This window comes from Poromitra crassiceps, assembly GCF_964638095.1.
Source record: "Poromitra crassiceps genome assembly, chromosome: 2".
NCBI lineage: Eukaryota > Metazoa > Chordata > Actinopteri > Beryciformes > Melamphaidae > Poromitra > Poromitra crassiceps.
Window position 1 is genome coordinate 71,630,675 of NC_139624.1, and position 17,688 is coordinate 71,648,362.

Here is a 17,688-nt window from a genome sequence, read left to right on the forward strand (position 1 = left end):
TAAGAATTGCATACAACATTAAAAACGAATAAAATGCAGGACTCATTCTATAATGTATTCTCATTACATATCCCCCCTATATACCTCTGTTTTCCAGTTCATGAACTAGCTTGAAAATGGTTGAACGACGCCATCTAGAGGTGTTATTCCACTTTTTAAGGTGGACTGCAAAATTCCAATCGGGAGCTGCGAATCGGATGCTAACTTCAGCGTCGTCCTGTTTTCCCAATTTGAACATTTCTAATGGTGTTCATGTTACTGTAAGTATTAATTTATACATCACTGAATAGTTTAGGCTTAGTTAATGGTGAGGGTTAGGGTTAGTTCATGGTTAGAGTTAGTTAGTTAATAAACATTAACTAAGGGTTATGCTTATTAAGCTTTAACCCGTTATTTTAGTGACCTGTTTGGCTTGATTGCCATGCACCGGCTGAAGAACAAAACAAGTCTGTATTTGGTATGAAAAAAATTCCCATGTGAACCTGAACCAGCACAATAAATGCTAAACCAGCGCGCCTCAGCATTTTCAAAAGGGCAGATTGCTACAAAGCTTTCCTTCATATTTGAATGTTTCCCACAATCATTGCCAAGAATGATTGCTGTATTTTGTTCCACTATTGCTTTGCTTATGTGTTATACGGCGATAGTAAAAACTGTTATTTTATTACTTGTCGTGCAGGCGGGCAGAAATCAAGCCTATTTAAAACATCCATATTGTTTTGCAATATTTACAGCCCTGCTATGCAAAAATTGATTAGAGCATTTCCTCTTAATCTGGCCAGTAGCAGCAGCACATTGTTCATGATTAGAGAAGACAAGTCAGCCCTGGAATACAGTTTAGGAAAAGCAACCTAGAAAGCAAACTAGAAATAGTAGAATAGGCTGTCATGTTGACATTGCATGTGGTTATTTTGTAGGGAAATTATGTTCTGCTCTCAAAATTGAGCACAGGGTTTTCAGTAGATAAATACAACACTACCCTCTAGAGTCTACTCTGTATAGTGCACAATCTAACACAATGAAGCCAGAATCTGCAGTTTGGTTGTAGTTCTAGGAATAACCAAGAGATGGCGCTTTGTCCTCAGGATTCTGATCTTGACAGAAGCAGAAGGCTGATCTGTTTTTTTTTGGTGCAGACTAGTTGATAAAAAAGGGGTTTGATGACAAATAACAGCAATAAAAGAGACTGGAAAGAGATAGCTGTTAACTGTAACTTCAATGATATTTTAAACTATTTATTTGCATGTTTTGCAGTTACCGCAAGATTGCACCTAAAGATGTCAAGAATTGAATTATTCCAACTGGTGACTAAATACAATCAGTAATTAATTGAATTCTTTCTGCAAGTTGTTTCCTCCTTCATTTAGCCTAATATAAGTGATACAAATGCTATGTTTTTCCGTTCACTGCCAACTAAAGCTTAAATTGGCTGTAAAATCTTGAATTGTTAAGACATTTTTGTTACTTTACCACTATATAGAATGAAACAGCCAATAGTATACTGTATGATTTTGCGTTTGGTTTTAAATTTGTATTTTTACATTCTATTTAGCGTGTTTTTGTTGTTCAGCTGCACACACTGGATCTAGTCCAAGTGCCTATATATGCGACAGATATTGTGTCAGTGAGATCTCCTGCATGTCAGTTTTGCTGTGAGTGATGACTATGAGTGATGACATCATCATCTTCATCATCATCATCATCATCATCTCTGCAGCCTGCTCTGACACTCCCCGTGGCCTTGGGTCCCGCGCCGACCTCCGTCTCCCCCTGCCCCCATCCCACGCTCTTCCTGTCAACCATCCCAACTTTATTGACATGAACAGGAATCGCTAATGAAACGCCGTCTGCTTCTCAGCTCCCCGTGTCTGCCTGTCAAGCTATTCAAGGAAGTCGTGCACATACACAAATGTACACAGACTATTGTGTGTTCACAAATATACCCCCCCCCCCCACACACACACACACACACACACACACACACACACACACACAGGAGCCTTTTCCTGCACATAGCCTTGGCCATCCATGTAACATACGGGAACATACTGTACTTGAGAGATATTGAAGTCACGTGTGTGTTTCTGTAACTGGAAGCCATGAGGTGCTGCTATAGCAATTTTGTGATTCCTGACAAGATGTGATACGGACCTCCTAAGGCTGTTGGCTGTGGCTCTTCACTTTAGGACCTCCTAAGGCTGTTGGCTGTGGCTCTTCACTTTAGGACCTCCTAAGGCTGTTGGCTGCGGCTCTTCACTTTAGGAGCCCTTCACTCTTTGCTGTTTTTTGCATCACCTGCTGCAAATGGGAGAAGCTAAACGGGTCCAGTCATGTCCCACTGTCGCATGGCTTCATCAGCTAATGGCTTTACAGCAGCACTCAGAGATATAAGAGGACTCTATGCCCTGAACTATAACCCTCTGTGGTACTGTTTTACCACTTTCTCTTTACAGGACACAGCCATCCTTTTCAATTAGACCTGCTCTTTGTGCTACTTTGAAGGGTGAGCATTGCTCGTGTTTTGGACACTCTTTTAGTTTCCCTGCTGGTCTGTTAGTCGGGACTACTCTCCAAATTAGTTCAGCCATTCAGAGGGGGGCAGGTCAACCGGGATCTTTGCCACCCCAACAGCCACTGATACATATGAATAAGGCAAGCAGGTCAGGACAGAAGGGTGGTGTAGTAATTGTGTTAAAAAAAAAGTGCAAGGGCCCCAAAATAAAGACCCCCAGAATACGCCTGTGGAGGGCCCCTCACTGTGCAGAGCAATCCGAGCAGATTGGGCCCCATGCTTATGCTAAAGTCTTAACCCCCGCACCCCCTGCCACCACCTCCAAGAGCCGGATGGGCAGCTCAGGTCGCCCAATCGGTGGGCTTACACCGGTTGCTCCATGACAAAGGCCTTCTCAATGTCCTTTTCCTAATAAATCATGAGGACATTAACAAATATGTGCCCATGCTAAGAAAAGAGCACAGCAACCCCGTTCCTTAACGCTGATAACATACAGCTTTGATTAGCAAAGACAACCACACGGTGACGGCCAAGAATTCCCCCCTGCTGAGCTGATCACTGGAAAAGGCTTAACTGAGATATCTTTATTCTATCTGATAACAGCATAATAGCTTACTGTAATCTTGCGAATTTCCATATGAGGAAAACCTGAAAGGTTCATTAGAAAATCATCTTAATGTCAAAAGGATGGTGGAAGTTGCAGTATAGCACTCTGCAAATAGTTGAACTTAAAATAACAAATATTAGGTATTTTTTGTTAAATTCGTAGGCAAGATGCAGCAAAATTAGAATGAGTTTACTGTGGGAAATTGACTAGAAATGTCTTACTTTATCATCATCAGTCAATTACAGACAGTCAATAGCCATAATTAAATCAAGTGTAAATGAGTGACTCAGACATACATTAGTTTGAGATGATTATTGCTGTTTTAGTCATATTTTTAATTATGTATTATTAAGCGTGTTTGTTGCGAATGCTCCATTAAAAAAAATAAAAATAAAGTAAATACAAAATATATCATTAAATAGTTGAGCTGAGGTCATTTAGAACCATTTCCACAGCAACACAGCTTCCCTTTGGACCAAAGAAACACATAATTGTACTTAATATACCAGAAACACATATGCAAAGTGTCAGTCATTTGGATCCATTAAAAAGGAGCGAAGTAAAAATACAATACATGCTAAGAACATTTTAGTCGTTTAATAAGATGACTAGGTAGATGAAGGTGGGGGACTGGGATGCTATGAGTTGGAAAAAGGTGCTAAGATGCTATGAGTTGCATTAGGCTACTCTGCATTTCTGTGTTTCCAGAGGCTCAGAAGAAACCCTACGTTGACTGTAAACAGGAGGCTGTTTCAAGCCATCCTCAATTGCTCAACATATGGAAATGGTTAATACCTTGAGGGTTTTGTCCTGGTCTGAGAGCATCCACACGGCCCTCTGTTAAAGGGGGGGACTGCCAAACATTTCATATTCATGGGCCACACAATCACCTCCATATGAATGGCATAATTGCTCTTGAGAGGCTTAAGCTGAAGTATGCCCGGGTGTTTCAGGCCCTCGGGCTGAGATGATCACCAGTGGATCTGCTCTAACAAGGAAGCAACCGTTGACTACTCCCTTTTTGTTTAGAAAAGGAAGCGACTTTGTTTAATTCCCCTCAGTTTATTATATAGACTATGCAACTTTTTAGGCCCCTTCAAATGTAAACAAACCTCATTATTTTTTTTACATCTGAAAGTCATATTTTTGAAGACTTCCAGATGGACAATGTGCTCTTTTAATTGTTATTATTGCACCATAACTCAAAACACTATAGCCTGTTTTGCCAATGTTTACAAACAATACAATTGTAATTAAACAAACTGTTTATGGCTTTCAAGTACATCTAAAACGAATTTCTAGCTCTTACAAATTGATATGACTTGTATCATCAAGCGCTCTGGTCAGAGCTAAAAGATACAACATGTAAAAAGAAGAAGAATACAACGTTTGTTTACATTTGAAGGGCCCTAAAAAGTGGCATAGTATACCTTTAATAAACATAAAAGAATCTCCCCATAAATCTAGGCTGCAGAACTTTGAAATAAAAAAAGAGGCTGTCATTGATTTCCTGCTTAAACTAATGCAGCTGTGTCATCCCCTCCCCCACAGACAGACTTTTTGAGAAGGAGAATCATTGTAAAAGTCCATCGCTTTATGAAATGTAATATTAAATGTCATATGTTCAATATATCACTGAGCTGTAGCCTAGACTGAAACATACCTGCTTTGGCTGATGTATTGTTTAATGGAACAGTCATAGCAGCAGTGACAGACAGGAATCAGCTGCTGATCATGAAATATGAAAGCATGCATGCTTATCCAACGGGAAGCATTGATCATTGCATTTCCTCTGAATAGAACAGGCCCATTTTGGTGAATCTAAAGGGAAATCCCTCTCCCATTCTCGCCATCCAGCCTGACACACAACTTCCCTGGTTGAGTGTTTGTGCCTTCTTAACCCCTGAAGAGGATCCTTCTCCGCAGCTCATCCCACTAATGACCTTCTAGCCATACTGTAAATGGGCCACTCCTGGTAATCAGCCTAAGCTGGGAGCATGGCTGCATCGAAGGGATGGATGGAGGGAGGAACGGTACCGTTAGACGAAGGAGATAGCTGCATATCAATAGGCAGCTTGGTGCGCTGGGCTAAGCCCTAGTTTAACAGCCTGTCTAATTCCTAGTCTTTAACTCCTGATGACTTTATCCCTAACACATGCTGTGGCTCAAGATGATTCCCCCGATCCAATGGCTGATGGATCCTCCTTCTTCGGTGGATTTCAGGTCATTGTACAGAGTTTCTTCTTCTTCTTCAGTGGATTTCAGGTCATTGTACAGAGTTTCTTCTTCTTCTTCAGTGGATTTCAGGTCATTGTACAGAGTTTGGAAGCTCAGTACGACAGTACGGCCACTACTGTACAGATGTAGCAGTACAACAACAGCCACTTTTTCACCCATTCCAAAGAGACATTGTTTAAAGGAGCAGTTCAAACTCAGCAATAGAGAGCCGCAGTAACGAGTCCGGAAATCATCGATGCTAACAGCCCTGGTTCTTCACAGTTTTCGCCTATGGGAGTTTTGAATGGGTTTTTGGCGCGATGCTTCTAATAATCTCTCTGGGCAATGCTGGCTTAATCAAATGCGAACCAGTGTTTAGTAATATCATCTTCACACACGAGGACCACTTTTACGAGTTTTGAAGCTTTTACGTGCCGTTAAAAGGGCGGCTAGCTAGCAAACGGCTAAATGAGACTACACTTTTGAGTCGATGGGGATATATACGTCAATAACGTCACCATTTCAAAGGACGAACACGGAAATTCTCTTTCCCTCACCTGGTTCAGCCCGGGGTAATCAGTGCACACATCCAACATGAGTGCTGACGTGACGTGAAAGCCTATGCGACAGTGTGTAGTTCTGGATTAGCTTAGCTCGAGCATTTTACTTCTAGGGCTCGCATTTACGCTACAAAACTCATGAAAGTGGTCCTCATGTGTGAAGATTATCCGACAGAACTCTGGTTCGCGTTTGATTAATCTTGTGTTGCCCAGAGACCGTATTTGAAGCATCGCGGCAAAAACCCATTCAAAAATCCCATAGACAGAAACAGTGAAGAACCAGGAAGTTCGGGACTTCCGCATTCTGCCTACAAAAATACGTCATCCCTGCGGCTCTCTATAGCGAGCACACGTAAGTCCAACGTTCAACTTAGGTGCAAGGCCACAACGCTGATGAAGGCTTTGTACTGAAACACGTCCGTTGTGTTTGCTGTCGGTCCCAGATGCATATTAAATATCGAAAGGACATTCTAGAGTGCTGGCCTTGCTTCCTTTACTAAAGGAACAATTCACCCAAAAATGAAAATTCTGTAGTCACCCTCGTGCCAGTTGAAGTCAATGGTGAGTTTTCTCTCGAGTTGTGCTGGCCACCTCCCTGTGTGGTATATGAACAAACTTCACCTGTTTCAACTGATGAGGGTGAGTTAGATGATGACAGAATGCTTCTCTTATCTTTTTTGCAGTTGTGTTGCTAACAGGACAATCAAATCACACATTCTAAATAATATGACTATAGCCTGTGTGTGCTTTTGGATACATTTCATTTTTATAGAATGTTTTTATTTCCCATTTTCTCTGGTTAGTTTCTCTGTGCAGTGTTCTGGATGTAGTGGCCATGCACCTCTCCTGAATGAATATAGATGAAGCAGGTCTCTCCTTCCTTGTTCTTCAAACCTCTTCTGTATCACCCTAACAGCCCATCATACTCTTCTATAAGCTGCTTAAGACACAGCTGCTAATAGAGCAATGCCTGCTGCCCCCAAACACACACTTCTGCACCCATGACACACACACACACACGCACACACACACACACACACACACACACACATGCACACACACACGCATGCACGCACGCACACACACACGCACACGCACACAATGCAGAAGTGTTTTTGCACTGTAATTACTGCTACTGTCTTTGTCTGGACCATAATCCGGGCGATCCATTGTGGGTCACACGTGCCTGCTCCTTCATTAGTACCTTCACTCACCCTCCTCCTCATCCCAAAAACCACCCCCAAAACCACCCCCAAAAGCCTGTCTCCCTTTCACCCCCTCTGGCCCTCGCACAAGAGAAGTGTGCTTTGCCACAAAGGGACCACAAAGGGACCACAAAGGGGCACAATTAGCCCCGTGACAGTAAGCCACGGCACGGGCCAGGAAGCATGGCACACAATGGGCCAAACTTTTATACGACACTTTAATGCAAACAGCGGAGTCTGCCGGCCACACTCATCACAGGCTCTTTGTGAGCTGGGAGACAATCACTCATTCATTTCATTTATTAGTCACTCATTCATTGGGGAGGCAACAAGGGGGGCGGTGTTACGTGGGGCTCGGGTGAAAAAAGAAATCGTCAGTAGGGCGGGGCCTTTAATTGAATCGCATGCCAGTCATTCAGCCATGCCTCTGTCAATGAGTATATGGGAATCAATACAGTGAGGGCCAATTGGTATCTGTGAGGGGACGGGCACACTGTGAAGAGCCACAATTTATTTTACTATACTGTAAATTGCAGACAATTGCTGTATTTCCTGATTTCAAGGGCACATGCTACAGCTCTGCCAGTGCATCCAGTAGAGTCACAAATGTAGTTCATAACCCCCCATCCCGCTTACAATCTCTCTCTCTCTCTCACACACACACACACACACACACACGCACACGCACACACACACACACACACACACACACACACACACACACACACACACACACATACACACACACACACAGACACAAACACACACACACACACACACACAATCTGACAAACGCACACATAATTCAGTTCAGTTATGTTTATAGCCCCTTATCACACACACACACACACACACACACACACACACACACACACACACACACACACACACACACACACACACACACACACACACACGTCTCAAAGGGCTTTACATACCATCATCACAGTCATATACTACATCATATATCTACACACAACATAGGTTATACATACTACACATTCTTACTAGATTACATTGCAATAATAGACAAATACAGGATGTCTTTACACTGTGGGAGGAAACCCACACAAACACGGGGAGAACATGCAAACTCCACAAAGAAAGTTCCAGGGTGGAGATTCGAACCCACAACCTTCTTAACATTGTTGCTGTGCCACAGTCTCTCCCTCATCTGTAGTTCTGTGCGCTTATGTGCTATTAGGGCTGGTAGCAATACCTTTAGGTATCTTCCATCCCAGCAGTACCAAGTACAGTAGCACTGCAACCTCTCCAGTCAGATGATACCTGCATTTCATCCTTTTTTTGACACAAATCTAAAAGAAAAACAAACAAACAATTTATTTGGTTTTGCTTGCAGCCAATCACCGCAAGCATTCTTCTATTTTTATAGCGCAACAGTTACAAGTTAGAACTCATTGCAGTCTGTGGCGGTGAATGAAGTAGTACTCTATTGGTATGGGTATGACCCTAAAAGGATACTGGTACTGGCAGGGGCGGACTGGGAAAATCATTCAGGCCGGGAAATATAATGCGAAATATAGCCCGTCGGGCCACTTTTTAAGCGGGGGTCTGGGGGCCCCCCACCAGGCAAATTGGTTACAAAGACTTCATTTCCTGCATTTTGGTGAATTTGACTGCCGTTGGACAGCTGCTGCAGCTAATGCTGGAATAGCTTGTCTTTTGCTATTTTAGCTACCGAGCAAGCTTTTACAGGCTACTGTAGGCCGACCTAATAGTTAGAAAACTAGCAAACAACACTTCTAAAAGTAAACTCGAAAAAACATTACCCAGTGGCTCAGCTGGCATCACAACTCACAACTTACTTGGTTTTGAGACTTTGTGAGAAAAAATGTCCTAATATTGACTGTATTACACATTGACTGTGTGCAGCAGACCGCGCCAGAGGAGAAGAGTTGATGAGAGATGCTGCAGAATAAAACTGCTTATTGTTTTTTTTATAAATGCAGTGTTCTAAATATTGAAGGGGATCTATCCCATCCAGAATCTATCTCTAGGCTGCCGTGGCCTGCTTATAAGTTTAGCCTGACTGCGGGCAAAATAAAGAAATAAAAAGCCTGCAGGCCATTTAGCAGGCCAGGCCACCGGGAAAAGTCCCTGTGCTCCCTATGGCCAGTCCGGGCCTGGGTATGGTAATAATAAACAATATCCAGCCCTATATGCTGCTGAGCTGCAGTGGAGCATCAACAGGTCCCCACTGAGCTCCAGGACCCACAGTAATGATCGGCGGGCTTCAATAAACCCTCTGTGGTTGTTCTCTATCGATCAGGTGATCTGGCTATCAGATAAACTAACAGATCTATGAAGGACTCATGCTGTAATTGAGTTGCTCTGTGTGTGTGTGTGTGTGTGTGTGTGTGTGTGTGTGTGTGTGTGTGTGTGTGCGTGTGCGTGTGCGTGCGTGCGTGCGTTTGTGTGTGTGTGTGTGTGTTTACGGGCACATCGTGTATGCCTGGGGTCTCCTCTCGCAGGATTATCAGCACCCTTTGAGCACATAGTGTCTTTTTGTGTGTTTCACACCGGCAACCCCAATGGGAGGTGTGCTCGCTGTGCTAATTATGAGTTGTAAAGCAGGTTGGGATTGTGGTTGTTGGTTTGAGTCCCAGAGGGGGGTCCGTATTCAGTCTGTCCACTGCACTGTGTGATTAGAAGGGGGGGGGGGTAAAGTTTAGATTGAGATGCTCAACTAATCAATAGTAGACACCAGCAGGAAACTCCATTCACATCTCTTTGATCCTCTCATTTACCTCAATGGATTTGAAAATTATTAAAACACGTGGAGGACCTGCATTTTCACTGCGGTGCTATTAAAGCTTTTTTCATTAGGCTACTAATGTTTTAGAGGACCAACAAAGACAGAATGATGATGACAGGTGCAGAAGACTACAGATGCTGGATCAGTTCTCACTAGACATAAAGCAATATTTGGTCTGAACACAAGTCTAATTCTGATAGCAGCACCATATTCACATCAGTCTGTATCAAATACAGAGAGGAGCAGACTACATATAGGAGGCCAAGAATGATGGGACATGGACAAATCAGTCCGCAAAACAAGTGCTTCCAAGCTCCATGCCTCCATGACACCTGTGATGATGTTACCACGTGTCAGCTCTCACCACAGCAGCCAGCCCAGTTGGATACATACACTAATGCACAAACACGCACGCACGCACGCACGTACTCACACACACACACACACACACACACATGCACACACACACACACACACACACACACACACACGCACGCACACACACACACGCACGCACACACACACACACACACACACACACACACACACACACACACACGCAGCAGAGGCAACTGGGGTTTTCAAAGTCTGAGAGTGTGGGCCTCCCCCCGGACAACACTTGGAATAAGCAGCCCCCCTCGCTCAATTCCTGGATGCATCATGATGATGTTATTTGATCTCATAGACACTCAGCAATTGAGCCAAGATAGCCTGATATTGCTGTTTGACATACTTCAGAGTTCAGACTACAGCGACCAAATACATACAAAGATCTGTCTGGAGGCATTTATTTGTTCCGACTCCAGGAAAGTGAGAAAAACTGTCAAATTCCCCCAAACTACTGCATCTCTGAACTAACTCTTTAACCAAATCACACACATTTAGGAATATTCTATGTGATCTCCTTTTAATGAATGAATTTCACTTCCATTCACTGAGCCTCCCTTGAAAATGTTTGGAGGCCTCCTGGGGAGGTCCGCCTCCCAGCTTGAAACTGTTTGGAGCCCTCCTGGGGAGGTCCGCCTCCCAGCTTGAAACTGTTTGGAGGCCTCCTGGGGAGGTCCGCCTCCCAGCTTGAAACTGTTTGGAGCCCTCCTAGGGAGGTCCGCCTCCCAGCTTGAAACTGTTTGGAGGCCTCCTGGGGAGGTCCGCCTCCCAGCTTGAAACTGTTTGGAGCCCTCCTAGGGAGGTCCGCCTCCCATCTTGAAACTGTTTGGAGTCCTCCTGGTGAGGTCCGCCTCCCATCTTGAAACTGTTTGGAGCCCTCCTGGGGAGGTCCGCCTCCCAGCTCGAAACTGTTTGGAGGCCTCCTGGGGAGGTCCGCCTCCCAGCTTGAAACTGTTTGGAGGCCTCCTGGGGAGGTCCACCTCCCAGCTTGAAACTGTTTGGAGGCCTCCTGGGGAGGTCCGCCTCCCAGCTTGAAACTGTTTGGAGGTCTCCTGGGGAGGTCCCCCTCCCAGCTTGAAACTGTTTGGAGGCCTCCTGGGGTGGTCCGCCTCCCAGCTTGAAACTGTTTGGAGGCCTCCTGGGGAGGTCCGCCTCCCAGCTTGAAACTGTTTGGAGGCCTCCTGGGGAGGTCCGCCTCCCAGCTTGAAACTGTTTGGAGGCCTCCTGGGGAGGTCCGCCTCCCAGCTTGAAACTGTTTGGAAGCCTCCTGGGGAGGTCCGCCTCCCAGCTTGAAACTGTTTGGAGGCCTCCTGGGGAGGTCCGCCTCCCAGCTTGAAACTGTTTGGAGGCCTCCTGGGGAGGTCCGCCTCCCAGCTTGAAACTGTTTGGAGGCCTCCTGGGGAGGTCCGCCTCCCAGCTTGAACACCTCTGGCCTACGGGACAGGCAATGTGATAACAAAGCACTATAATGGCTGCTCTAAAGGCTGCAGTTCAACCTCATTAAAGCTGTTACTGTTTCTTTGCATAAGAAATTAGTCGTTTGTTCCATCAATCACCTGAGTGTTACAACATCACACGGTGTATGTCGCCAGTGTCCTGGAGCTTGCCGTTCCAGTTTGCATCACTCACACATAGTTTAACTCTGTGAACACAGTGAAGATGATATCTCCGACTCTAAATCAGGGCCTGCAGCCCGTGAAGAGTTTCCCTGCCTTTCTCCTCCTCTATTCCAGGCAGGAGTGATGGCTCTGTGCGCCGAGCAGCATCATCACTCACAGCTGCTCTCGTAAATACTGGCCCTCCTCAGCCGTCCGCCAAGAAGACAACCAAAATTAGCTCATCCTTCTGCTCCACGTGGAGCTTCTGTTGCAAGGCTGAGATATTGAGGAGGAGGATGATAGGGGTGATTATTGGTGATTTCCGTGGCTGTGTGTGTCATTGGGGGAAGGAGGGGTTGTGTGTGTGTGTGTGTGTGTGTGTGTGTGTGTGTGTGTGTGTGTGTGTGTGTGTGTGTGTGTGTGTGTGTGTGTGTGTGTGTGTGTGTGTGTGTTTGTGTTTGTGTTTGTGTTTGTGTGTGTGTTTGTGGGGAGAGTGTTATGGCCTCCTCAAGCCGGGATGAATGGGCTGTCCTCGGTGCACTGTTTGGATCACCTGGCTGATTGTATTTTAGCTGTTGATTAACTGAGGCCAGGTTGAGCGATATACCTTCTGTTATGGTAAAGAGAGAGAGCAATGACCCCAACTGTGTCCCTCAGCCACACTGTCTTCATAACCCCTCAGCCACCACACTGTCTTCATAACCCCCTCAGCCACCACACTGTCTTCATAACCCCCTCAGCCACCACACTGTCTTCATAACCCCTCAGCCACCACACTGTCTTCATAACCCCCTCAGCCACCACACTGTCTTCATAACCCCTCAGCCACCACACTGTCTTCATAACCCCTCAGCCACCACACTGTCTTCATAACCCCTCAGCCACCACACTGTCTTCATAACCCCTCAGCCACCACACTGTCTTCATAACCCCTCAGCCACCACACTGTCTTCATAACCCCTCAGCCACCACACTGTCTTCATAAACCTTCAGCCACCACACTGTCTTCATAACCCCTCAGCCACCACACTGTCTTCATAACCCCCTCAGCCACCACACTGTCTTCATAACCCCTCAGCCACCACACTGTCTTCATAACCCCTCAGCCACGACACTGTCTTCATAACCCTTCAGCTACGACACTGTCTTCATAACCCCTCAGCCACCACACTGTCTTCATAAACCCCTCAGCCACGACACTGTCTTCATAAACCCCTCAGCCACCACACTGTCTTCATAAACCCCTCAGCCACCACACTGTCTTCATAAACTGCTCAGCCACCACACTGTCTTCATAAACCCCTCAGCCACCACACTGTCTTCATAACCCCCTCAGCCATGACACTGTCTTCATAAACCCCTCAGCCACCACACTGTCTTCATAACCCCTCAGCCACCACACTGTCTTCATAAACCCCTCAGCCACCACACTGTCTTCATAACCCCCTCAGCCACCACACTGTCTTCATAACGCCTCAGCCACCACACTGTCTTCATAACCCCCTCAGCCACCACACTGTCTTCATAAACTGCTCAGCCACCACACTGTCTTCATAAACCCCTCAGCCACCACACTGTCTTCATAACCCCCTCAGCCACCACACTGTCTTCATAACCCCCTCAGCCACCACACTGTCTTCATACATCCCATTGAAGAGAGATAAAATGCAGAAAGAAGATTGTAATGTAATATGGCCAAAATCAGAGGTTGTGCCTGGAATGTATATTCATCATACGAGGTTTGACTGAATACAGAACAATGACCATCAGTGAAAGAGTAGAGAAGTTGGGCCATAACAATGATGTGGTGAAAGAAAGAGACATAGTGAAAGTACAGGGGGGAGAGAGAGAGAGAGAGAGAGAGAGAGAGAGAGAGAAAGCACTGAAGTTCTCTATCTCCCTCCAGAGTCCAGCCCTATAGACCCCTGCTCTCCTCCTCTCTCCTCTACGCTCCCTCTTCCTTTAATTACTGTGTTCATGCTTGGCGGGCGCTGATGACTTGATTAAGCCTGCCGTGTGCAGTTCCAGTCTCTACCCTGCTGATGGATGAGTCTAAAGCTGATTAACTTACTCCTTCTGATCAATAAGGCGCCGGGCCTGAACATGGCAAGGACAGAGGGGAGGAACTGCTGTGTGAGGGCCTCTGCACTGGTCCGGACCGGGCCTGAAGACCGCAAGGGCAGAGGTGGAGCCTGATCTGGCTGGGCTGGCAGCAGGGACGAGAGCAACACAGGTGTAGCCAATCCACTTGCTTTGTGGAAGGAAGAGTTCAGTGGATTGAGAGGACAAAGATGACTTTTTATTGCAGAGGAGTTGCAACTTTCTTCTGCCACGTTTCATGCTGCAGATCAACGCTTTTCAAAACGTATTAGCCTGAAAATGTTTTGATCTTGTTGCTGTTGTTGATCTAAATTTAATCATACCTAAGATTTAGATCGACCCAGTGGGCTCACACGACCAAACCGCCAATTGAAAAATCAAAATGTTTTACAGGTCAGATAGATAGATCATCAAACCAACCATTCATTCAGTTATTTCCTGTATCACACAGCTGTGATTCTCAACCTTTTTCACACCAAGGCCCCATAATGCTCTCCACACTGGGGCCACAATGAGCTATTGCCTCTCAGACCCAAATCTTTTATTTTAATTATTGTCAGATGTGATTTTGTCCAGAATTCCATGACCATCTGTACTGCAGGTAGAGAGATACCAGATAAACTATTATTAAAACAGTCATCCTCCTACATTCTCTTATTGTGTTGACATCTTGTAATGAAATAATGCTGAAGTTGAACAATTCATCCATTTCACTGTGGAGACCCTGGAACTCCCTCAAGGACCCCTGGTGGTCCCCGGGCCGCACGTTGAGAACCACTGCCCCACCCCACAGAGCGTACCCAGAGGCATCTAGAACCACTGCCCCACCCCACAGAGCGTACCCAGAGGCATCTCCACCCCACAGAGCGTACCCAGAGGCATCTATATAGAAGAGTCGTGACATCTGAGCGTACCCTTCCAGCATGAGCCAATCTTCTAGTGCTCAATACCCAGGAGGCCTGCTCACAGCAGCATCCAGTCTGGCTGTGTGCTTCTGGAGAAGGCTGGCATCTAAACCCTATTCCCCCGAGGAGCACGAGCACGAGCAGGCCTTTGAGCTCCAGCGAGGGCCTGCAGAGATGAGAGGCTCATCATCATCTGAAGCTAATCTGACCTCCAATAGAAGCAGTCAGCCTGCAGGAGCCATACAGCGCTGAAGAGATATTGCTTGAAGGTGACATATGAGTATGACGGAGTAAAGGTGCCAGATTGTATGTCTGTCTCCGCCTTGCCGTTACACAAGTCTAGAAAACAAGACAAAAGCAATGCTGCCTTCTCGTCAGATTCCAATATCGATCATTATTTCGTGCTGAAGATTCAATCTTTTCGTGGTGAGAGGTGCCAGTATTGATGTATTGTGGTCAGTGATACAGACAGCGAGCCCACACACACACACACACACACACACACACACACACACACACAGACACACACACAAGCGCTAAAAGGTGTTTGATTCATTTTTCATGTCAAAGAAAATAGATGCTTCCTGGGTCAGAGGAGATGATATCCCTCCCGCAGCCTCCAAACCCCGGTCCACCAACGCCCACAAGTCTGGAACTATCTCTGGTTTTGTCGGGGTCCTTAATGAGCAGCACTTTGTAATGGAAGCCTCTAGCTGTTAGCTGTTAGCTACAAACTAGGCTACAGTGTGTGTTGACCTCTGTTTCCCCTTCGCTAGCTGCTGTGTTTTGGGCCGTGTGTGAGAGTGTGAGCAGGACGGTCTTCTGGGAAGAGATGATGTGCACCATTAACGTGACTGCAGCCCGGCTCCATTTCAGAGACATTGATCTGCTTCTGGGGCTTACAGAGTCGTGTCGCGTAGGAGGGCTGTGCTGGAGCCCGAGATGACGCAGGAGACCAGAGGAGGTTCTTACAAATGACGTAATGAGGGGGACTAATGCAGGACCTATCGTGGGATCCAAAAGATTTTTCTCCCATTTTCTCCCCAATTGTACTTGGCCAATCCCTTCCCCTGCTGTCCGGGGCGTTGCTCCACCCCCTCTGCCGATCTGGGGAGAGCTATAGACTAGCACCATGCTTCCTCCGATACGTGTGCAGTTGCTGGGTGCTTCTTTTTCGCCTGACACCATTTCACCGGCCGGCAGGACGTAGCACAGGCATGTCCAAAGTCCGGCCCTGGGGCCAATTGCGGCCCGCGGACCGATTTTAAGTGGCCCTCGGCTTGTCTCTCAAAATATACTATACTTTATGTGGCCCTCTACATAATCAAGCAAGTTCAATTTGCATTTTTTCCATTCACCTAACGATGACAGCACTACCGTACAATTTGTACAATCACCAAGTAGGAACAGCACAGGCAGAACTAATGTTTTCAGATGGTAAACAAAATATTTATAGTACATTTATGTGATTTTTTATTTTATATTTTTATAACCCATATGATGTGAGATGCAGCTGCCCCCCCCCCCCCCCCCCCCCCCTCCCCGGCATTTTCACATTATCTAATCTGGCCCCCATTCCAAAAAGTTTGGACACAGCTGACGTAGCATGTGGGAGCCTGGGAGGATCAGTTCCCCGCCTCCCCCCGAACAGGTGCCACGACCGACCAGAGAAGGCGCTAGTGCAGCAACCAGTCAGGGCTCATACCCAACAGTGTTCTCACCCACAGACACGCCCAATTGTATCTGTAGGAACGTCTGAGCAAGCCGGAAGTACCACTGCCAGGAATTATACACAGGTCTCCACATAATTTTCTGTGATTTCTTTATGTGGTCTTGGTGTTCCACCCAGCTGAAACGTCTTCTGGGTGGAATTTCTCTCCTTGGACTAGAGAGCCTTCTTCAGGATAAATGATTATAAATGGTAGATTTTTCCCAATCTATCAATCTATTGCAAAAGTCTCTCTTTCTAAAAAAAAAGTAGGCATTAAATTGCATTCATAAGGACAAGAAGGGACCAGAATACATGACAAAATCCATCAAGAAACAAGGTGCTAGATGCTCAACAGACATACCCCATCTCTCCCCTATGCCACAAGACAGAAAATACATTCTGAAGTGGTGAAAATTCATGCCTATCTCGGCAGTTTTCCTCTGATAAATTAGTCCATTATCAGAAATATAGACTGACTCTTACCGGTATCCTGACTCTGAGCCATCTTCTCTGATTTCTATTACCTCAGTCAATAAGTGCAATACCAATAATGTAGTCTGGAAGGTATAGTTTGCATTAAGTCCGTCATTTGTGTCTTTTTCTAGTATTGAATATTTAATGGGGTTCTTTAAAATAAAAAAGAAAAGCTTTTTTTACCAAATGGCAAATATTTATCTTGCACGGCAGTATTGCACTGGCAATTTGCAAAAGGCACAAGGTAATTGATAACGCTTTGATAACGATTGAGTACAGAAAAGCAATGATTGTTGCCATGGCTAATTAATTGGTCTGGTGTTACCAGATGAATCAATGACCATCAGAAGATTGTCTGTGGCCAAGATGAATCTCATGTGTTGACTATTGTTAAAAAAGCACAAACAGATCAATGGCGCTCCACTTTATAGGCTTGGATATATGTCTTGGATATCCTTTCTGGCCGGTGTGTGTGTGTGTGTGTGTGTGTGTGGTGTGTGTGTGTGTGTGTGTGTGTGTGTGTGTGTGTGTGTGTTTGTTTGAGTGTGTGTGGGGCCGATGGTCCGGCTGGTAACTAGAGCTGTAACACAAACCCATTTAGCATATGGCATTTTTACCACGGAGGGGTAAACACAG